The 22,981-nt window shown below is 43.5% G+C and overlaps 1 long non-coding RNA gene and 1 pseudogene across 13 annotated transcripts in view; one reads left to right on the top strand and one right to left on the bottom strand.

Moving 5' to 3' along the window:
• The window catches only part of LOC118149763 (uncharacterized), a 205,026-nt gene that overhangs the window by 98,819 nt on the left and 83,226 nt on the right, over positions 1-22,981 (top strand). The gene's annotated exons all lie outside the window — the stretch shown is intronic.
• On the bottom strand, positions 13,244-13,593 carry LOC108589255 (large ribosomal subunit protein eL36 pseudogene; annotated as a pseudogene).

Raw genomic sequence — 22,981 nt, 5'->3', positions numbered from 1 at the left:
CAAGGGCCCACTTGGAATTTTCTGTTGGGCTAGATGTCCCTGTTAGAGCCTTGGATAGAACCTCAGAGCGCCCCTCATGGCATTGGCTACGTGCAAGTTACATCTGAAGGTTTGATGCTTTGGTTAACATCTGCCTCCCAGGAGCTCCCCAAGGCCAGGGACTTTGTCTCTTTTTACTGGAAATTCTGTTGTCAACTACTAGCACAGTGTCTGACAGAAAGTAAATGCCCAGTAACTATTTGTTAATTGGATGGATACTTGGATGGATGAATGTCATTTTCCTGCCTGAAACACTTTTCGCCTGCCTTCCTACCTTCCTTCCTTCCTTCCTTCCTTCCTTCCTTCCTTCCTTCCTTCCTTCCTTCCCTCCTTTCTTTTCTTTTGTTCTTTTCTTTCTTTCTGTCTTTTCTCTCTCTCTCTCTCTCTTTCTCTCTCTCAGATGGAGTCTCACTCTGTCACCTGGACTGGAGTGCAGTGGCGCAATCTTGACTCACTGCAACCTCCATCTCCTGGGTTCAAGAGATTCTCCTGCCTCAGCCTCCTGAATAGCTGGGATTGCAGGTACCACCACCATGCCTGGCTAATTTTTTGGATTTTTTAGCAGAGACAGGGTTTCACCATGTTGTCCAGCCTGATATTGAACTCCTGACCTCGTGATTCACCCGCCTCGACCTCTCAAAGTACGGGGATTACAGTTGTGTGCCACTATGCCCAGCCTCCTATTCTTTTTTCTATCCCTTTAAGGTCAGCTCAAATGCTGCCTCCCACAGGAAACCTTCCTGATACTCTCAGGGCAAATTCTGTCCCGGCACTGATGGACGTTTCCCAGAGTTACTGTGTTTATAGCTTTTGTCTTCATGGTCCTAATGTTTCCTGAGATCCAGAACCAGATCTTAATCATCTTTGTATCTCCCACTTGGCTTGTTGCCTTGGACATAGGAAGAGCATAAAGAACACTTGCAGAATTGATTGTTTTTCTTTTCTTTTTTTTTTTTTTTTTGAAATGGAGTCTCACTCTGTTGCCCAGGCTGGAGTGCAGTGGCATGATCCCTGCTCACTGCAACCTCTGCCTCCCAAGTTCAAGCAATTCTCCTGCCTCAGTCTCCTGAGTAGCTGGGACTATAGGCACCTGCCACCATGCCTGGCTAAGTTTTGTATTTAGTAGAGATGGGGTTTTGCCATGTTGGCCAGGATCTTCTTGAACTCCTAACCTCAAGGGATCTGCCTGCCTCAGCCTCCCAAAGTGCTAGGATTACAGGTGTGAGCCACCATGCCCAGCCTTGATTCTTTTTGTAGTCTTAGTCATTCTAATTCTGACCATAATCCATCTTCTTAACATGATGTCCAGCCACTCAGGGGGGTCGAGCAAGGGACATTCCCTGCACTGCTACCTTTGTCATCTCACTGTGCCTCTTTACCTGGAAGCAACCAAGCTGCCCAAAATGCCTCCCTGTCCCAAGCTCCCTATAAGACTTAATGCAAAATTTCCTGTTATTACTATTACTTTTGTGATTTGTTCATGATTCAGCAAGTTTTTTTTTTTTTAAAACAAGTTTCTTCCCTGCCTAGGGATCCATTTCATTCCACCTGCTGATTTGCCACACATAATTTTTCTAAAAATTTCCTTGCCTGTGTTTTTATCAACAGCTGTTTCCAAGGCCTTAATGACTTTCTTAGTTGTATATGTCTACTCCTCCCCCTTCGTTTTTCTCACTAAAGTCTGATGACTAAAATAAGCGTGTAGCAATTCAGCTTCCTTTCTTCCCCCTCGCTATTTTGGAATAGCTCCTATGGGATACCTGTTCCCAAGGTAATAATTTCTTTTAAAAAATGTATCATATGATTTTATTTTAACACTGCTGCTGTTTTATAATCCTGATTAAATCCACTAATTACAGATCCCTACTTTGTTTTTACTCCTTCTATACGTTCATCTGTACTGTGAGCCCATGTTGGGAGCGTAGGGTGTTCCGATTAATTGAATATTCTGGAATATTCAATTAATCAGAATTAATCAATTAATTGACATGGACTCCCAATTTTCATAAAATTAAAAGTACAGTACACATTCCTTCACTATATTGCTAAGCTAATTGCTTAAACACTATTCATGCTTTCTACATGCTACGCACTGTCTCAAGGTCTTAACATGCTTCCTCCTTCAGTCCTGACAGATATCCTACAAATTGGTTTAGGTCCATACACCACAGGCCCAGAGAAGCTAAGTAACCTGCATAAGGCCACAGGGCTGGTACATGGTCAAATCAGGATTTTTTACTCTAAAACCTTCAACTGTCACAATGAAATTCCTAGTTTGTTTTTTTCTTATAATCTAGAGCACCCCTCAGGCTTTCTTAGTTCCTCCAGGCAGCTATGAGAACACCACTTATCACTGTGCCATGGTCCAGATAACGTAGAGGCTTTTACTAGATTGCCTTTCCTTTCCTTTTGCTCTCTGGTTTCCAGAGGGGCTTTGAAACTCATGCATTATAAATAGGCTCTAAGTTCCCGGGCTCAAGGATTATGAGGATTGAGCAGTTGGTGCATAAAGAGTTGGTTTTAAATCTTACTTTAAACCAGGCATGGTGGCTCATGCCTGTAATCCCAGCATTTTAGGAGGCCAAGGCAGGTGTATCATGAGTTCAAGAGACCATCCTCGCCAATATGGTAAAACCCCCTCTCTACTAAAAATACAAAAGTTAGCTGCGCATGGTGGAGTATGCCTAGAATCCCAGCTACTCAGGAGGCTGAGGCAGGAGAGTCGCTTGAACCCAGGAGGCGGAGGTTGCAGTGAGCTGAGATTGTGACACTGCACTCCAGCCTGGAGACACAGCGAAACTCTGTCTCAAGAAAAAAAACTCTTACTTTAGGCCAGGTGCAGTGACTCATGCCTGTAATCCCAGCACTGTGGGAGGCCAAGGTGGGTGGATTACCTGAGGTCAGGAGTTCGAGACCAGCCTGGCAAACACGGCAAAACCCCGTCTCTACTAAAAGTACAAAAATTATCCAGGTGTGGTGGCAGGTGCCTGTAATCCCAGCTACTCAGAAGACTGAGGCAGCAGGAGAAAAGCTTGAACCCAGGAGGTGGAGGTTGCAGTGAGCTGAGATTTTGCCACTATACTCCAACCTGGGAGACAAGAGTGAGACTCTGTCTCAAAAACAAAACAAAAACAAACAAAACCCCAACTTACTTTAAATTCCCTGAAAAATGTCTAAGAAACTCAGACTACGCCTGATATGGAAGACCTGGATCAATCAGTCCATCAGCAAATCTTTATTAAATGCCACTAAATGCAAGGCACCATGCTCAGTGCTGTGGGCAGCTAGCTATCTGAGTAGCTCTGGTTTTTACAGTAGAATTGTGTTTTGCAGCTTCTGATGAAAAGGACTATTTATGGCATGCCAGAGCTTATGAAGCTTATGGCTGTTAAGTCTGTTTAAGCCTGAAACTGAGATTGAGGCATTTTCTTGGGGGAAAAGGAAAACAAAACTGAGCACCCATCCCTCTGTTTGGAAGTGTGTAAGTTGAGCTCTGTGTTATGAAACAGTGGGAACTGAACTGAAATTGGCTTCCCTGGGAAAAACAATATATAGGAGGCTGCTTGAGCTCACTGTGTCTGCAGGGAGGATAAGGATGAGATTCAAGAAGAAAGAAAGAGGGAGAGAGAGAAAAAGAAAAAGAAAGCCCAACATTTTCATGGTATGTTTCAAGCACATGTATTTTTCTTTTAAATGACTCTGAACTTATCCTGCCATTTGGAAATGTTAACTTTGGAAAGGGCAACTAGCATAGGGATGTGTGGACTGGTTAAGAATGTAAGGGAGAGAGTGGCAGTGAACTGTCAAAACTTGAAGGGCTGCCTGGAAATATTATATCAAATGAGCACACCAAGTTTCACAGATCAGTAGGTGGGAGTGAAGGGTGTGGAGGGGGCACTATACAGAGAAAACTGGGACATCTCAGAGGGATATTTCACTTGAAAGTCATCAGAAGGTGTGCTAACATGGCTAGCAGCAGAGTGTCACCATAGCAGGTGGTGGGGGAAACCCAGTGAGGTTCAGAACTTTTTTTTTTGAGACCGTATACTATAGATTGAATGTTTATGCCCCTCCAGAATTTATGTGAAGTCCTAATGTTCAATATGATGGTATTTGGAGGTCAGACCTTTGGAAGGTGATTAAGTCATGAGGGCAGAGTCCTCATGAATGAGGTTAGTGCCCATAGAAAAAAGACTTGAGAGGGCTCCCTTTTTCCTTCCACCATGTAAGGATGCAGTGAAAAGATGCTGTCTATAAACCAGGAAGTGGGCCTTCACAAGCCACCAAGTCTTCTTGCCCCTTGAACTTGGATTTTGCAATCTCCAGAACTGTGAAAAATAAATTCATGTTGTTTATAAGCCACCCAGTTTATGATATTTTATTATGGCTGCCCAAACATACTTTGGATCTAAATTGGTACTGGGAGTGGGGTGCTTCTGTAACCAACACCTAAGATTGTGGAATTGGATCTGGAACTAGATAAAGGGTACAGGGTGCAAGAGTTTTAAGATGTATGCTGCAGAAAGATTACATTGCCATGAATAGATTATTAAGGAAAATTCTGGTGAAAACTTAGAAAAGAAAAAGGAGAGCTTTAGGGAATATCTAAATCTTCTTGGAGAATATGTCAGTAGAAATATTCTGAGCACAATATTTATAGAAATAGAGGCAGTAAGGACCATTCTCGTAAGATCTCAGATGGAAATGAGGAACATGTTATTGGATAATGGAGAGAAGACCAATCTTGTTATAAAGTGGCAAAGAGCTTGGCTTAATTGTTTTGTGTCCTGGTGTTTTGTGGAAGGTAGAACTTGTGAGCAATGAAATAGAATATTTGGCTGAAGAAATTCCTAAGCAAAATGTCAAAAACATGGCCTGGCTTCTTACTGCTTATAGTAAAAGGCAAGAAGCAAAAACTGATTTTAAAATGGAATAATTAATAAAAAGGAAATCAGAACTTGAAGATTTGGAAAATTCTTAGCCTATCTATATTGTTTAAAATGAAAAAGTCTAGTCAGATAAGAACTCTAAGGGTGTGGCCAAGTGACCATCTGGTAAGGTTGGATTAGCCATCCTTAGTATGAATTAGCCATCTCAACAGAATTCATGAGCTATTGTTCAAGACAATGGTAGAAGGAACCCAAAAGCAATGCAGAAATCATCAGCTGCCACCCTTCCCCACACCTCCCATCATAGGCCTAGAGTGTAAGGGCATCAGGGGCAGAACAGTTTCAAAGGGGAAGCCACCAGTACCTGCCAGACCTTGGCACACTCTACCTGGCACTGCTTCACATCATGGACTTCACTCCCCCCACTCTGGTGCCATGCTCCTTGGCCACCCCAGATATGACTCTGACAGACTCTAGTGTGGTGTGAGTGGGCCAAGCAGAGCCTATGGCTTGGGACTTCAGCCCTGGGGGGCCACAAGGCCCAGGCAGAGAATGACTATGGCGGTAGGGCCCATGCACAAAGCCACCCTGGAGGTGGCCCTTCCCAGAGACTTGGGGGTCCAACTCTTGCCTGGAAAATCTTTGGTGGCAGGAACACAACCCCAATGGGTCCCAGGGGTGAGACCTCCACCCTAGAGGGCCTAGAAAACAGAGCATCAAGCCAAACAGGATTATTCTTGAGTGTTAATGTGTAATGGAATTTGCTCCATTGTTTTGGCTTGCTCAGAACCTGTCACTCCTATCTTCTTTCCTATTTCTCCCTTTTGCAATGGAACTGTCTATCCTATCTCTTCCCACCATTGTTATTTTGGAAGCAAATAACTTATTTGGTTTTACATCTTATAGCTGGAGGGGAATTTGCCTTCAGATGAATCTGAACATCTCATCTTGATACCAACTAAATCATATATGAGACCCAAAGTGTCTCATATATGATTTAGTTGGTATCAAGATGAGATGTTGGACTTTGGACTTTTGAGTTGATGCTGGAATAAATGGAAACTTTTGGAGCTACTGGGACAGAATGTGTGTGAGAAGGACATGAATTTTGGGAAGTCAAGGGTGGAATGCTATAGACTGAATGCCTGTGACCTTTCAAAATTTTTATGTTCAAACCGAAGTCCCAGTGTAATGGTATTTGGATGTAGAACCCTTGGGAGGTAATGAAGATACGAAGATAGAGCTTTCATGAGTGAAATTAGTGCATTTATAAAAAAGGCCTGAGAGAGCTCCCTTGCCCCTTCTGCCAAGTGAGGACAAAGTGAGAAAAGATCATCTATCAACCAGGAAGTGGGCTCTTACAGACATTGAATCTGCTAGCACCTCGATCCTGGGCTTCCCAGCCTCCAGAACTGGAACTGTGGTTTAAAAAAAAAAAAATGCTGTCATGTTTTAAACTACCCAGTCTGTATTTTATTATAGCAGCCCAATGGGAGAACACACCCTGAATCTTTAAAGAGATATCTGTGGATAAACTGTGAAGAGCTGTTCATTGCTTTCCTCCAGTTTAGCTGAGTTATAGCTATTCATATGGTCTTATGGTGTAGCAGAGTGTTGGAGCTCCGCCTGTGTGCTCTGGAGCTAGACTGTTTAAGTCCAAACCCTTACTGTGGAACCTGAGGCAAGTGACTCAAATCTCTTGTGGTTTAGTTTCTCCACCTGTAAAATGGGGATATTAGTCATCCCTACTTCAGAGAGATTTCAAGAGGATTAAATACATATACAGAGCAGAGCTTGTACACAGCAAATGCTTAAATAAATGAACTGTTTATTTTTATTTATTTATTTGAGATGAAGTTTCCCTCTTGTTGGCCAGGCTGGAGTGCAGTGGTCTGCTCTCAGCTCACTGCAACCTCTGCCTCCTTGGTTTAAGCAATTCTCCTGCCTCGCCTCCCAGGAAGCTGGGATTACAGGCATGCACCACCACACCCCAGCTAATGTTGTATTTGTAGTAGAGATAGGGTTTTCACCCAGCTAATGTTGTGTTTTTAGTAGAGATAGGGTTTTTCGATGTTGGTCAGGCTAGTCTCAAACTCCTGACCTCAGATGATCCGCCCACCTCGGCCTCCCAAAGTGCTGGGATTATAGGTGTGAGCCACTGCACCTATAACAATATGGCTATGAGGGGCAAATTTCCGGGACCAGGGCTGGGCAGATTTTGGCACTTTTAGCTACCTGAGAGAGGTACTCAGAGATTAGTTAAGACTGACCTGACCAAAATAGTACAAAGACTTGCTGTGATCGTGAATAGATTATTATGATTACTTTCATTCTCACTTGTCTTTTGGTGAAGTGTCACCATTATCTTTGATCATAAAAGACAAGTATATATTTATACATACGGAGGGAAAAAAAGAGGAGATTTCAACTTCCAGCAGAGTGATCCAAATATGTAGGTAACTTCAAGTACTCATTTCAAACTGCTTTTATCTTCACAAAAACAAAGATGGGGCAAGAAAATGGAATACCACAGGTAGCATGGTGGGAGAGTGATTACAGCCAAAAAAAGGAGGGGTTGGGATCTGAAAGGCTTTGATCAGAATATCCCATTTTAGTGCCTTTAAGGCTTGGCTGTGCTGTATAAGGCACTGTCATTGTAAATGTGTATTTTCATGGTCATTATATCATGTATGTGTGAAGCCTCCTGGGGCTGTGAGCATTCCGTGTTCATAAAGCCCCTCTGTGCTCCAGGGAGAGATTTGGGAAGCCATGTGGATGGTCTGTTATTGTGTGAAGAACAGGGTGTACTTCTTTGAGGACAAGTTCCCTATGGTTTTGGTGACAAGGTCTGGACAGATACCAGGAGGAACAAGATTAGTCCATGTATTAAACTATGGAAACAGAAGTAGTGGCTAACCTCAAACAATGGGATGGGTAGGGACGAACTCTGAGGAGACTCCAGGTTCTTCTTCAGTATCTTCAGAGCCCAAGCATGGTCAGCTGCACTTTTGTGTAAGTGGTACCAGGGAGGGAACCAGCTTGGAAAAGCCAGAGAGCTGTGTCGCACTTAGAAGAGAAAGCTGTGCTCTTCCAGTTGTGGCGGTGGGGCTGGGGTGGTTAGAATATATCCTAGGCTGGATGCAGTGGCTCACACCTGTAATCCTAGCACTTTGGGAGGCCAAGGCAGGCAGATCACTTGAGCTCTGGAGTTTGAGACAAGGCTGGGCAATATAGTGAAATCCCATCTTTATAAAAATACACACACAAAAATTAGCCTGGCATGGTGGCATGTGCCTGTAATGCCAGCTACTTAGGAGGCTGAGGTGGGAGGATAGCTTGAACCTGAGAAGCGGAGGTTGCAGTGAGCTGAGATCATGCCACTGCACTCCAACCTGGGTGACAGAGTGAGACTCTGTCTCAAAAAAAAGAATGTATCCTAGTTAGATGAGGAAGGAAGCATCCAGATTTTGAACCGGTTGTCCCCAGAGAAGGGTATGGGGAAAGGTGCAGTCCTTGAGAAAAAGTAGAAACAGGCCTGCTAGGAGAGACCCTGCAGTATCCACAGTACTTAGTCCCTACTTCTGGCAAAAAATAACTTGGTCTAGAATGATGGTTAATCGGAGACCCAGAGGGTGGAGCCTCAGGCTGTCATGACTGTGTTGCCTGGTTGTTCACTGTGAAAGCTTTATCTGGTGCTTTGTGACCATAGCATCTGGAAATGGGAAAGCCCTGGGACATTCCACGTATGACCACAGCCTGCGATGCGAGGATGCTCTGGAGCTGTCCATTGCATAAGGTAAACTTTGTCTTTACGTGGCAGCTCTGGTCCTGTGGGAACTTCATCCTACATTTTGGGTAGAAGTTTGATAAACCTACCTATAGGAAAGAGAAATATAATACCCATTTTTTTTCTCCTTCTGATTTTGATTCACATCAATGAGTGGTAACCAATAATTTGTATTTAGAGTGAATTTCTTGAAGGGAGGGAATTTTGTAATAATTTAGCCTATAATTGATCTCTCAAGTAAGACACTTTGCCCTCTGAAATGGTCCATTTTGCATTGCTATAAAGGAAGAATATCTGTTTATTTGGCTCACAGATCTGCAGTCTGTACAAGAAGCATTGTGCTGGTGTCTGCTGCTGATGAGGGCCTCAGGAAGCTTTCAATCATGATGGAAGGGAAACGGGGAGCAGGTGCCATCACATGACAATAGAGGGAGCAAGAGAGATGCCAGGCTCTTTTAAACAACAAACTCTTGTGTCAACTAAAATAGTGAGAACTCACTCATTACCACAGAGAAGGGCAGTAAGCCATTCTTGAGGGATCCACCCTCATGACCTAAACACCTCCCACTAGGCCACACCTCCAAGATTGGGGGTCACATTTCAACATGAGATTCAGAGAGGACACACATCCCAAAACTATCGAAATAGGAAATAGGAATTTCCATCTCTGGTCACTGCTCTGTCCATGATGCTCACTGACCTTCTGTGATTTTTAATACTTGGGCCTCTCTGTTTTAGGGCAAAGCATTCCCAGAATGGTCCCGATGCACCAGCGTGTGGCCAAGTAATTAACCTGGCCATTCTCCATGGCAGTATGGCCGGTTCTGCTGAATTTTGCTCACATAGTGTAGTGGAAGCCTGTGGCTCAGATTAGATTTGGCCAGTGCTGGACTTTCTCTTTTTTTTTTTTGGTTAAATGACTTACTGTATAACTTTATTTCATATTACATAAATATTAAATGCTCAGTAGACATGCAGATGACAAGCAGTATATGACAAACTATAATGTAATAGTTACATGCAGAGTTTCTTGGATTTTTAGTGTATCTAAGAATTAGCTGAAGACTTTGTTAAAAATGCAGGCTTAAAGGCCAAATTTAATACAAATAGGATGGAGCTTAAGGACCTGTAAATTATTAAACAACTAATTAAAGATAGAGAGGTTCCTATGAAGTTAGGATTGTCCTTATTTCTTATTTGAACTGGACAAGTGGAAGGATAATAGGTAGGACAGAGTAAGCATTATTAGAATCAAAGTAGAGGCCAGAATACGCCCCGGTGTTTGAGCCTAGCTAAAGAAGCTCAGACTAGAAAAGACCTCCAGGATCAAGCTAAAAATCTGGGGATTAGATTAGTGCTGGACTTTCTCATCAGAAGAGTAGGGAGCTATAGCCAGGACATTTTCATTTTTCAATCTTGGACCTTGGGCTATTATTTATAAAAGTGCTCTTGAACCCAAACCTCACATCTGATTTTTCATCAGATCCCAGAAAATATAATAATGCCTATTTATAGAGATCCTATCCAATGAGAGCCCTGGAAAATTAGAGATACTGTTTTCTTCTCTCTTCACAGGAACTGTGTCTAGGCTCAGTCTCTCTCACCTTACTTCATTCACCTTACTTACTTTTATCTCTTAAACCCCAACACTGGGTGGGGACTGAGCAGGATTGTAGGAGCCAGTCAAATGACTGGCCCCAACAAACTGAAGGATTGTTGGGGCCAGTCATTTGAAGCTACTCAGCAACCCACTGGTGGGGCCTGCTTGCCATGGGACTTTGGAAGAAATCCTCCCCCACTCCTAGACCCAGTGTTTGAAGTGTACTCAGCTGCAGTTTATCCAGGGATCTGTGTTTTCATGTCTTTAAATAACAGCTCAGCTGCCATGGGCTTGCTGCACAGGGCCAAAGTATTCATATCTTATGACTTTGTCTTCTTTTGTGAAATTGTGAAATTAAGAAAAAAAAAAAAAAAGAGCTTTGATGCCCTGGGGAGAAAAGTGCTACAGAAACACAAGTTTTTCTCTGACTTTCAGGAAACATACATCTACCTGAGACTCATTACTTTGGATGCTCATATATGTACATTTTTTTAAACAAAGAAGTCTGTCAGTTTTCCGTCTTTCTTAACTTAATTGGATCTCCTCATCAAAACACCATTTCCGCCCACTTCTGTTTTCCACTAGTGCTGTAGAAGGCATGCTCTGCCGGGCCACACTGCAGGAGTTTGTGCTTGAATACAGACAGTTTAGATAGCCACTCAGAGACACACAAACACCCCAAGAGGATACATTGTCAACAAAATAACAACCACAGAACCTATGCATAAAAAGAAAGCAGGAAATCTTTCTGCCGTATTGAAGTATAGGGCAGTACTTTTGGGAATAATCATGAGGAAGATACTAAGTGGAATGTCAGATGTGTTATAAGGCTGGGGCAGGAAAGGGGATTCATACCTCTGTTTCCTTAGCCTGGACATCTGCCTGGAGGAGTGAACATTCCCAATTCCATCTGAAGATGACCATGTTGGATATTGGATACTTCTCCTTGTTTTATCATATTGTAATTCAGTTCCTGTAGTTTCAGTTAAATTATTGTTAGGGATGGGTGCTGACAGTTTGGATCCCCTGGCTGGCAACCAAGATTCAAGAGCACTGCTGTCTTGCTGTCAAATCAGGTTGCACCGACATCAAGTTGGATATTAAAGTCCCCACAAGTATCAATAAAAGACTGATGGCACCTTTTATTTTTCGTTGGACCAAAGTGAGAAACTGAAAGCTAAAAGACATGCACTAAACATGACAGGCTGAGTATGCCCTGTAGTCTCAGCTCTTCTCCAAACCCCACAAACATGATGGCAAAGAAAAGGTATAAACTTAAGTAACAAAGAAAAATGGACAGAAAAAGATATCAGACAAGAAAGATCAGCAGAACTCTGGAACATGAAAAGCGGAAGGGTGAGTGCTGTCTTGGCAGAGGGGAAAGCTGAGAAGCAGCAAGCCAGCTCGCATCCAAGAACCTTGGAGGGGCTAAGGAATTGAAGGCACCAACCAATGCTCAAAGCTGGGAGTGGGTAGGGTGGAACCCTGGAGGATGGGTCAAAGATCTATCTCAGGGGATACCTTTCCCCAGTCCAAACAACCACCAGCTGTTTTTCCCTTGCTCCGGCAGGAAACAGGAGATTTAATCCCTGGATAATTGAACAAGAGAGAATTCAGATTGAGGGAATAGCCAGGAACAGTTGTGAACAGCACTTAGCTGAATGAAAAACAAGGGATAAGGTCCAAAACCTCTCCTGCTGTGTGATTCCCAGGATGCTGACTAGTACATCCCCACTCCTTCCAAGAAGGGAATTAGGAGATTTCTCCCTGAAGGCATGGACTTCCCCAAGAGGAAAGATCCACAGATTCTGCCATGTGGAGGTCCCACAATGAAATGCCTAGTGCTGGATCAATCACCCCACAGGGAAGCCACCAGCCAGCAAGCCCCCCACTTAGATACAGAACACCGAATCACTTTGTAGTGCCTTTTCCACAAGCAAACAGATAGTCTAAAATCAGCAGAAGTAAATCACACCCCAGACTTGATGGCCTAAGTGAGATGAGAAGACAGAACAGCTGTGGAATAAGACCAGGATGTTATCAAAGGGAATGCAGCAGCAATAAAATAGCCATGGATGGGGTTGGAAGATCAAACTCGGGAAATTATGCAGAAAGCAGAACAAAAGTACCAAAATGCAGAATATGATTTCACAATAAGAGGATCAAACCAGGAGGTTCAGCACCTGCCATTCAACTAAAACAAGGATTCAAAGTATTTTTTATGCTGTAGACCCACAATCAGATGAGGTCTGTGGATTCCTTCTCAGAATAATGTTGTTTCAAAAAATTATTTTATTAATAGACTTTATTTTTAGAGCAGTTTAAGGTTTGTAGAAAATTGGGGGGGAGGAGGAAGAGAGGAATGGGGACAGAATAATATTTTAAAGTACATAAAATGCATAGGAGTACAAAGGAAACCAATCACATTGAAATATAGTTGTCAAAATATCAGAAAACAAAATAGGGGTATAGTAATATATGTGCTTTTTAATGAGCACATTAAATAACAACAGGGGCAGAACGACTATAATTTTGAAGTAGTGATGAGCATGAATGCTATTTTAAGATGCATCAGTGTGATACAAGATGAATGTATCTGTTTTTTGGTTTTCTGTTTGTTTTTCAGACAGGATCTTGTTTGTTGCCAGGCTGTGTGCAGTGGCACTATCATACAACCTCACTGCAGCTTCCAAAGTCCAGGCTCAAGCCATCCTCCTGCCTCAGCTTCCCAGAGTAGCTGGGACTATGGGTGTGCAACAGCACACCTGGCTAAATATCTAGGATTTCTAAAGGTGACCAGAAGACTACTGTTTTAATCACGTATTTGTCGAGCTAAGTGCCTCTGAGTGTGTCACTTTTATAAAGGACCATAATTAATTTAAAAATAATTAGAAAGCATTATTTTATTTTATTTATTTTTGGGGTGGTCTAGCTGTTTATTTCAGGGGGAGGGCAGGAACGGGGGAGCTCAGTCTTTCTTGCAGCAGCTTTTCTCATGGCAGCCAGGACATTGCTCAGTTCCTCCCTCTTCCTCTTGTAATGGATGTGTGTCCCCACCCTTTTCTTAATGAATTTGAGGGCCTGTTTGTCCTTGGAGACTTTCAGTAACTCCATGGCATGCCGCTCGTACGGGGCGAAGCCACACACCTTCCAGATCATGTCCTACACGAACATGGTGTGTTTGGTCAGCGCCTGTGGCTGTGCTTGCACTTGCTCACGTTCTTGGTTACCTTGTGGCCCTTGTTGAGGCCCATGGCCATAGTGTAGCAAAGAACCATGGCTGCTACTCTCCAGTGGTGGCCGTGGTGGAAGGGCTTAATTTTATTTTTATTCAGGCACAAGAGGCAAATCAAACAAAGTTTTTGTTGTTGTTGAGAGAGAGTCTCACTCCGTGCCCAGGCTGGAGTGCCATGGCGCAATCTCGGCTCACTGCAGCCTCTGCCACCAGGTTCAAGCGATTCTCCTGCTTCAGCCTCCCAAGTAGCTGGGATTACAGGTGCCTGTCACCGTGCCTGGCTATTGTATTTTTAGTAGAGACAGGGTTTCACCATCTTGGCCAGGCTGGTCTTGAACTCCTGATCTCGTGATCTACCGGCCTTCGCCTCCCAAAGCGCTGGGATTAGAGATGTGAACCACCGCACCGGCCCTCAAGAACGTTTAGTGAGAGTGATATGGAGCCTCAAGTGTGAGGTGAGGTAAACAACTTTTACATAGCAATTTCTTAAATTTGTGTGGTACTTTACAGTTTGCATTGTGCCCTTTCACACATTCCATTGTGTGATTTTCACAACTTCTAAGAGAAGGCCATACAGATATTATCCACACATTCAGTTTATAAATAAGAAAGGGAGCCAAGGCTCAAAGTTGGGTGCTTAATTCCTAATCCAGTGAGTTTTGCTAGGTGAGAAAAGTTGGAGGTTCCCATGCGTCACAGCAAGGTTCAGAGACCCATTGACACAAGGCTGATTGTCACAAGAAGCAGAGTTACAGGCTGGGCATGGTGGCTCACATCTGTAATCCCAGCATTTTGGGAGGCCAAGGTGGGAGAATTGCTTGAGCCCAGGAGTTTGAGACCAGCCTGGGCAACAACAAAGTGAGACTCCATCTGTACAAAACATTTTTAAAGAATTAACCAGGCGTTGTGGTGTATGCCTGTGGTCCCAGCTATGTGGGAGGCTGAGGCAGGAGGATTGCTTGATCCCAGGAGGTCAAGGCTACGGTGAGCCATGTTTGTGCCACTGCATTCCAGCCTGGGTGACAGAGTGAAAACCTGTCTCAAAAAACAGAAAACAACAATACAAATGAAAAACAAAACAAAACAACAAACAAACAATGCACCCCCCGCCAAACAATTGGAGTTGCTATTTGAGGTTCAACACTCAGGCTAGAGGTAGGGTTCAAAAAAGCTGCTGGGTTGAGATCTTTTTAAACAGGGTGTCCCTAAGAGACAAGACCCAGAGTTTCGGAGGGCCTCTCTTTTGCTGCCTGGAAAAACATCCCTGGTCTTGATACCAGCATCCCTGCCTGAAGTTATTTCTAAGTCCACCCTATCATCCCTTCCAAGAGCCCTGTCCCAGAGCCCTTGTCTGCTAGTGTAGCGAGCCTCTGACATTCTCGTTTTACGCCTCCGTGTGTGTGGCCATAGTGGGGCTGTCATCATGGTGCCTGGCCTCCTTCTTCATACAGTTGGGCCAAGAATGGTGTCACATCCCTGGACACAGTGACTCGTCCAAGGGGTAGATGCACAGAATCCAGGCCAGTTTGGGGCCTCCCATGGAATCTTCTGATTGGAGGTGGAAAGCTAATTTTTCTTAGTTTTAAATCATTAAGGGTTTATATCTGGAGTTGCTAGGAGCTATTTTCTCTGGCATGTGGAGAGAACTTTTCTGATGTAAAAGAGAGTGCTATTAAAATAGAGATGAAAATGAGATGGAAAGAGAGAAGGAGAAGGAAGAGAGGGAGAGAAATGAAGGGAGAAGGGAGAAGGGAGAATGGATGGGGCAGGGGACAGAGAAGAAGGAAAAAAGGAGAGGGAAGAGACGAGAGGAAGGTCCTTAGTGGGTTTCACTTCCTATCCTGGGTTTGGTTCCTGGAATTCTTCCTGCTATTCTGTGAGCCATTTCAGTATGCTTCCCATTCAAGAAAGCCAAGAATACCCTTCTTGCTGAAGCTGATTTGAACTAGCTCTTGTCTCTTGCAACCAAAAAGGTCCTGACTGCCCATCAGGGACCCCCAGGCATTATCAGATGTCAGGATTTGCTTATGAAACCCCTCCTTCTCCCTGGTAAGGCCTTTGCTGCCCCCAGAACACACAGCATCCCGAGGCACCCTCCAAGCTCCCCAGCAACCTTCCTGGGCCTCCTCAGGCACACTCATCACAAATCTATGCCTGGACCACCTTCTCTGATTCCAGACTGTCATCTCTTTATTTATTCAGCAAGCATTTATAAGTGTGGTAGAAACACAGCAACCAGTAGAGTGGAAATAAAGACATGCCTAACTGAGTTCATGTAAAAAGTCATTCACTTATTAAAATAAATGAAAAGCTATGAAAGGTCAGAGGAAAGAGTGACCATAACAGGTGGGGCCTGGAAAGGCTCCATGGGAGCTGTAGATGGGCAGAGAGGTGGGATTTGGACAATGGAGTGGAAGGAAAGTGTGTGAGGTTGGTGGTGCCTGTGGCAGCTCCAGGAAGGAGAGGTCCGGAGAATCACAGTGGCATCCTAGACCTGCAGATTGCTGTGGGGAGCCCCGAACATGGTGCTGGAGCAGCCCTTCCTTTCATAGCCATGCTGTCCAGCTGGGCCATCTGGAGAGTTCACTCTCAGCTCCAGTGCTAGTGCCTGGCTGGAGGAGGGCTTTACACATTGGTATCTTGATGATTTGAGGAACTTTCCATCCTTAACTCGAGGGACTGACTACAGGAGTAGTTTCAGGCCTGGGGAGATGGGTGGATTTGTTGACTTGGGGACTCAGGAGACTTGCCATCACCTCCATGCACAGGGCTCATGGCACAGTACTCCATCTACACCAAGGCAGGAATTGCCTTTGTGGCTGCGCTTGGTGGGGTCCAGGTGGGGGCAGAGCAGCTCTGCTTGCTGAAGGAGGTGGTTGGCAGGGTGCCTACCTTCCTGGGAGCCTGTGTGCCACCTCCTGCAGGAACCTACTCTCTGCCCCACCCCTTCCACCAACTGTCATTTTCCATGGGAAGATAGAAGCATGGCTTTCCTGCATTGGTACCACTTCTTGGTACCAATTGAATGGGCTGAGATGGGTCAGATTCTCATGAGATAAAGAAGAGAACTATTTTTAGCTGGTTCTGGAGAGGAAAGCTCCAGCCTGTGTGTCTCCCTGAAAAGCTTTTCTCTATAGAATAATTTGATACAGTTAGATCACTTTACCAACATCTTTCCAAACTAAACCATCCTGAACGAACAGAGATTTGAGGTTCTTTGTCATTCTTTCTTTCCTTCTTTTTTTTTTTAAACTCTGATACTCCTAGAGTTTCAATAAGATGATAAAATCAATTTTAAAATAACTTGAATAATCAATTGCTCTTACTTTGGTCCAGACTGAAAAAATGGCAGCAAATATGAACCCATTGAATATCCTCTGCTCTGTCTAGATTGCTGTGTCCTGAAAATTGGTTACTGCATGCCCTTACCTGTAAAGAATTGAGAGCCAAGTACAGTGATGATGATGATAAATACAATTGACAGCCTGTTATGTTTCACATCTGTGTGCATTATCTTGTTGGAATTCCCAGAAGGGCCCCATGTTACAGGAGTAATGATGATGATGATGATGATGGTAAAACCAGAGACAGATTTATCACAAAACTAAGAAAGCTTAGATTATAAATTTCAGGGTTCCTCCTTTACATAATCCCCATTCAAGGACCTGAAAAGATCTTTCTCTGTCTTTCATGTTTTTTTTTTTTTTTTTTTTTTTTGAGACAGGGTCTCACTCTGGTGCCCAGGCTAGAGTGCATTGGTATGATCATAGCTCACCGCACCCTCCAACTCCTGACTCAAGTGATCCTCCTGCCTCAGCTTCATGAATAGCTGGGACCACAAGTGAGCACCACCATGGCCAACTAGAAAAATCCTTTCACTGCAATCAGTTAAGACTGCTGTGTTTTTTCATGCCAGCTTCCCCTCTGCCATCATCCCCTTGTATTATATGGCTTTGTACTAGCTATGGGACTCTTTAGGGAATCCCTAAGGGGAAGTTGAATTGGGAATGTTGGGTTCAGTGGGTACGTATCTGTGTCATTCAGTCACTTCATGATCTAGTTAAATGGTGGCTTTTAGGGGTACTCCTGGTGTCCTATAGGCCAAGTCACCCAGTATAAAGAAACAAGGACATCAACACCAAGTTATCAGTGGCTGCTGTCCTTTCAAAGTGTATTTTTAAGATTAGCTGCCTCATGAGAAAGCCAGAAATGCCCTTGAATCTTAGCTCATACAGAGAAAACACTTAGAAGTTTTTTCCATATTTGACCACAGTCCTAAAGATGGGCATCTCACTATAAATAATGAGTTGTAAAGCCAAAACAAATGTTTCTGAACTATGAAAAATAAAAAAAGCAAATTTGGTCAACTATGTTGAAGAAAATGCTGAATTATCTTTCTCGTCTCTTGATAGGAGATATCACAGGATTATTGTATGAAGGGATAATTGAAAAGTGTGAAAAAGGTAGAAAAAGGATTAACACAAAAGCATTACATTCTAGATTTTGTAAGTTTTCGGCATCTCCTGGCTTTTAACAATTTCCTAATGTGTTGTGATCTCTTTTCTCATTCTAAATGAATAAACATTTTTATACCTAAGTTGATGTTCCTAATTCTGCATTCTTTTTCTTTAAGGAAGGCTCCCAGGATTGTATCAGGCCCCACGTAGCCTGGATCCAGACTTAAAGGAAACTCAGGGAGGTCTCAGGATATAGGATTTCTCTCTCTTGTCTTTAGTCAGGCATCTGGAAAAATAACAGATACTGTTTGCTATGCAAATGTATTTCATCTTACATCAGTAATGAAAAAGTAGGTATTAAGGCTTCCTGGCCATTAAATGTTTAATGCTATCAATGGCAAAGCTATTTTAAATTAATTTTTTTTTTTTTTCAGAGACAGGGTCTCACTCTGTCGCCTAGGCTGGAGTGCAATGGTGTGATCATAGCTCACTACAGCCTCCAGTTACTGGGCTCAAATGATCCTCCCGCCTCAGTCTCCTGAATAGCTGGGACTACAAGCACATGGTGTCACATCCGGCTAATTTTTGTGTTTTTTTTTTTTTTTTGTATTTCTTGCTATGCTGTCCAGGCTGATCTTGAGCTCTTGCTCTCAAGGGATTCTCCTGCCTCAGCCTCCCACAATGCTGGAATTACAGGCATAGGCTACACTACCTGGCCTTAAATTTCATTAGTTCTGGAAAAATTTTTTGAGGGGGACAGAAGGGATTATACTCTGCAGGCTTTGGTTTCCCACAAGTTGCTTTCTCCCCGGGAGTAAGAATATGCTGTCCTGCAAGGAACCGATTCCACCACTTTCCCTAGCTGGCCTTGGGGATTCAGTAGGGGAAAAGCATCCCCCTTCAAGGGTCCTTAACCAGGGAAGTACTTTGGACCCTTTGGGAAGGAAGATAAGCATCCACACGTTTCCATGGATTTGTCTGCTGACGTAAGCAGGACTAGTCTTACAAATAACAGAAGTTCCTTCACATAAAGCATACATTAAAAAGGAAACAAGGAAAATAAGCTCACCAAAAATGTTCTCTTATTGCTAGTCACTGAAAATCCTTATATTGCAATGTTTCCTGATTTTCAAGTAAGCTCTCTGAAGACATGACTGCCTCTAGGAAGGGTCTGTCCTGACTCTCAGATGAAACAATTCTCTTCAAGTTTTGCCAAGGTGTCCCTCAGCTAAACGGTCTTCTTTTCCCAGTTCAGAGAAAAGATGAAGTTTTCAGGTAGACATTTAGCTTTCCTCTGATAGATTTCTCTAACAACTTTAGCAGCAGCAGATGGTCAAACATTAAGGGAGAAAATAGGAACTGGGAATTTTTGCCTACTTTCCCCCTCACCTCTTTGTGACACTCTAACCAAATGGAATCAAAGCAACTATGAGAAAAGTGAGGTTCCTCATCAGTCCAATCCCCCTCTACATCCAGGTCTGTGTCACTAGTCAGGACAATGCCCTCTTCATATTTTTATAACTCAAGGCATGAATGTGTAGTCAAACCGAATCACCTGGAATTATAAGCACACATTAAATAAATATTCAGAACCCCCAGATGGGCAAATTTAGGATGGGCAGACTCCCACCATTAAACGTTTTCATAATCAACCAGGCCTACTTGGGTGATGGGCATGATATAGGATTTTTCATGTGTGTGAAGTCTTTTTTTTCCCTCCACAGAAGATATTATAAAGTGGTTAAGGGCATGGATTTAACCAGATAACAAGTCATTGTACTTGCTAATGTTTGTCTTTGGAAAATAACCTTTCTGTGCCTCAGTTTTCTTCTTCATAAAATGGGTATAGTAATACTCCACAAACCAACTGCTTATTGCTCTCAGGTTCCTCTCTGTACTTCCTCTGCTCTTCTCTGTATCACAGGGGAACTCATTTCCCAGAATCCTTTGACTTCTGGCCCCGATTCAAGCCAGCAGGAGAACTTGACAGAAGGTCTGAGGGCAGGAGACAGAGAGAAGTCAGGCATTCCTTCCCCTTTCTCTCTTTGCTTCCTGTGATGTCCTGGTGTAGTCTTATAGGTTTAGTGCCCACCAGATAGTTCCTGCCCCTCAGAAGGAGGCTCCAGGCCACAGCGCCAGTGTCCTCTTAACCACTGACCCAGGCCCTGGGCTTGGTGACCATGACACAGGGTTGGGTAAACAGCGGTTAGTGTTCCACTGTTGTCGGATCACCTTACCCTCCAGAAAGGGCTTTGATACCCCACTACGCCAGTGAGCATGTTTCTCTTTTCTTGAAATAGGGAAAGAAAATCTCGTGTCAGCTTTCTCAACCTCTATCAGTATAGCTCTAAAAACAAGCTTAACTGGAAACTTGGTCTCAGCTCCTACATGTAATTCTCATGATAGTTCTAGTTCATGCCATTCCATCTTGACTTTTGGGCACAGGAAACATGACCTCTTCCCTCTACTCTCTCCCACCCCAGGGTTTAGAGTAGCTTCTTATTTTTGCTATTCTCTGAGCTGCCTCACATCCCCTTGTTCAGCCTCTCAGCTCTTTCATTGCATTCATAACTAATTCCTTGTATTCAGTTTCTTCTATCTGAGAGACCTAGAGTGGTTTCTGTTTTCCTGGCTGGACCTTGATTATTACAGATACCAGGCAATGGAGCTACTGGGAAGATTAAGTGAGCTAAGATATATAAATGCTTAGAATATGTCCTGGAACACATCAAGTGCTCAATAAAATGGTAGCTATCAACATAGACTTTCTCAGCAGTAATTACATGAGCACAACAAATGGATTGGTATTACTTTTTCTTTTAATCTTCGTGGTTAAAGCATTACATCTCTTAAATCAGAGAAATCTGAAATGGACACATCTGCCAGGAAAGACTACTGAGTGTCTCTAGCTCATGTGCAATCTCCAGTTTCCATAGAAACCAAGCAAAGAAAATTTGCTAAAGGAAGCCTAAAAAATAAGTAGATTCAGGTCTGTATTATTGTGTCTCAAACCCTTTTAGCATATAAGCAGACTATTATTACTGTTATCTTATTGTCTCTCTAATATCTTTTTTCTTATAAGATGCAAGAGACCCAGATTCTTTTTCTATGCAGAGGATGACACAAAGTATAGGATTGCTCTGCCACAACACAGTCACTATCACATTCCCAATAGCAGTGATTCGAAGGCTACTGTTATTGTGTTTATGTGCCAAATTGCTGGATAAACCCAGCTCTTGTCATTCTGTGGCTATTCAGAGGTTGTTTGCTGTCTGCTGTTAAGATACAGGAACAAAGAACCAAAAATATTAGTTTAAGCAAAAGCCCAGAGTGAGAGGGACCAACCGAAATCCCAATTAATATCCTGCAATAGACCTCAGCTGGAATGGAAATATTAAATTCCACTAAATGGAGGTGGGGTAGGGGAGGGAGGGATTCCTGGATCATTTGGTTTCAGCCCAACTCCTTAGGATTCCTCTTTAGCCATTGGAATTGGTGACAGTAGCAAGTGAGACAGCTTTGAGTCAGGCCTGCCAGAATTTGAATCAATAACCAGGCAATCTTGCTTCAATTTCCAAGCAATTTTCAATCTTTTTCTTGAAAATACTTTTGAGATAGGAGGAATAGAGAGGATGGGGGGAAAATGAAGGTATCTCGAATACCAAGGTGAACTTCACTACTTTTCTGTGCAAAAGAAGGGTTGCAGATGTCCTGTAGAGGTATCCTTGGGGCAGTGGGGAGGCTGGGCTGCTCCTAGCACAGTCAATAGAACCCCCTGCACAATGGCCTCCCTTGATGACTGACTGTTGCTGAGTGGACACTTAGCTGGTTAGAGCGCAGAGAAAATAAAAACAAACATGGACTGGAAGTCCCTTCCCCCTGAGAGCTTGTGATTGGATTGCAGCGTGGTTATGGAGGACAGGAGAGCAGAACAGAAGAAGCTCTAGGCTTGGTGTCAAAAGCTCTGGGGACACCTTTGTTCTGTCATTTTTAAGCTGCATGACCTTGAGCAAATCACTTCTTCATTCATTTATTTTTTCACAAGGGGCTTGGGACGAAAAGCATGTGGTTCAGTGCAAAGCAAAGGCAAAATTGGAAAAGCTTGCTTGTGAGTAAGCACATAATGCATACACAAACACCAGAACATTGACCAGACAGCATTTATTAAACACCTACCCTGAAACCGGTATTACTATAATAATGACATTATGAAAACAACCTAGAGAGCTCTTTCCACATGGGCTGGTTACAGGAGCAGGTGAGAGAGAGCTAATGCTTCCCAAATGGCAGTAAAGAGAACTCCAGATCAGAACCACAGAATCAATGCCTTCTATATGGCCTCTCTTGAGCCCCTACTTGGCAAAGCCCCTTTGGCCATCTTTGATTGTTCTAAGCATGACTCTTCCACCCATGACCTCTGTGGCCACAGATAAGAGTATTGCATCTAGTTGGAGTTCTTAAAAGCATCCTACATTTTGCCAGGCGCGGTGGCTCACACCTGTAATCCCAGCACTTTGGGAGGCCGAGGCAGGTGGATCACGAGGTCAAGAGATCGAGACCATCCTGGTCAGCATGGTGAAACCCCGTCTCTACTAAAAATACAAAAAAATTAGCTGGGCACGGTGGCGCGTGCCTGTAATCCCAGCTACTCAGGAGGCTGAGGCAGGAGAATTGCCTGAACCCAGGAGGCGGAGGTTGCGGTGAGCTGAGATCGCGCCATTGCACTCCAGCCTGGGTAACAGGAGCGAAACTCCGTCTCAAAAAAAAAGCATCCTACATTTTTGCCATGCCCCTGCTTCTTTTAGGAGCCAAAAATCAAGTGCTTTTTGCTGCATTCTTGTTTTATGAAGAAAGGCAAGTCTTCATCTTATGGTTGAGTTAAAGAATACAGAAGTGCACAGGAAGCATAGGGCTGAAAGGTTCCATCAGGCAGGCCTTGGTTGCTATGGCATCCAGATGACTACTTAAATCACT

Source organism: Callithrix jacchus, chromosome 20 (assembly GCF_049354715.1).
Source record: "Callithrix jacchus isolate 240 chromosome 20, calJac240_pri, whole genome shotgun sequence".
In the NCBI taxonomy this organism is placed as follows: domain Eukaryota; kingdom Metazoa; phylum Chordata; class Mammalia; order Primates; family Cebidae; genus Callithrix; species Callithrix jacchus.
Note: the sequence above shows the minus strand (reverse complement) of the source record. Positions and strands in the feature narration are given on the sequence as shown.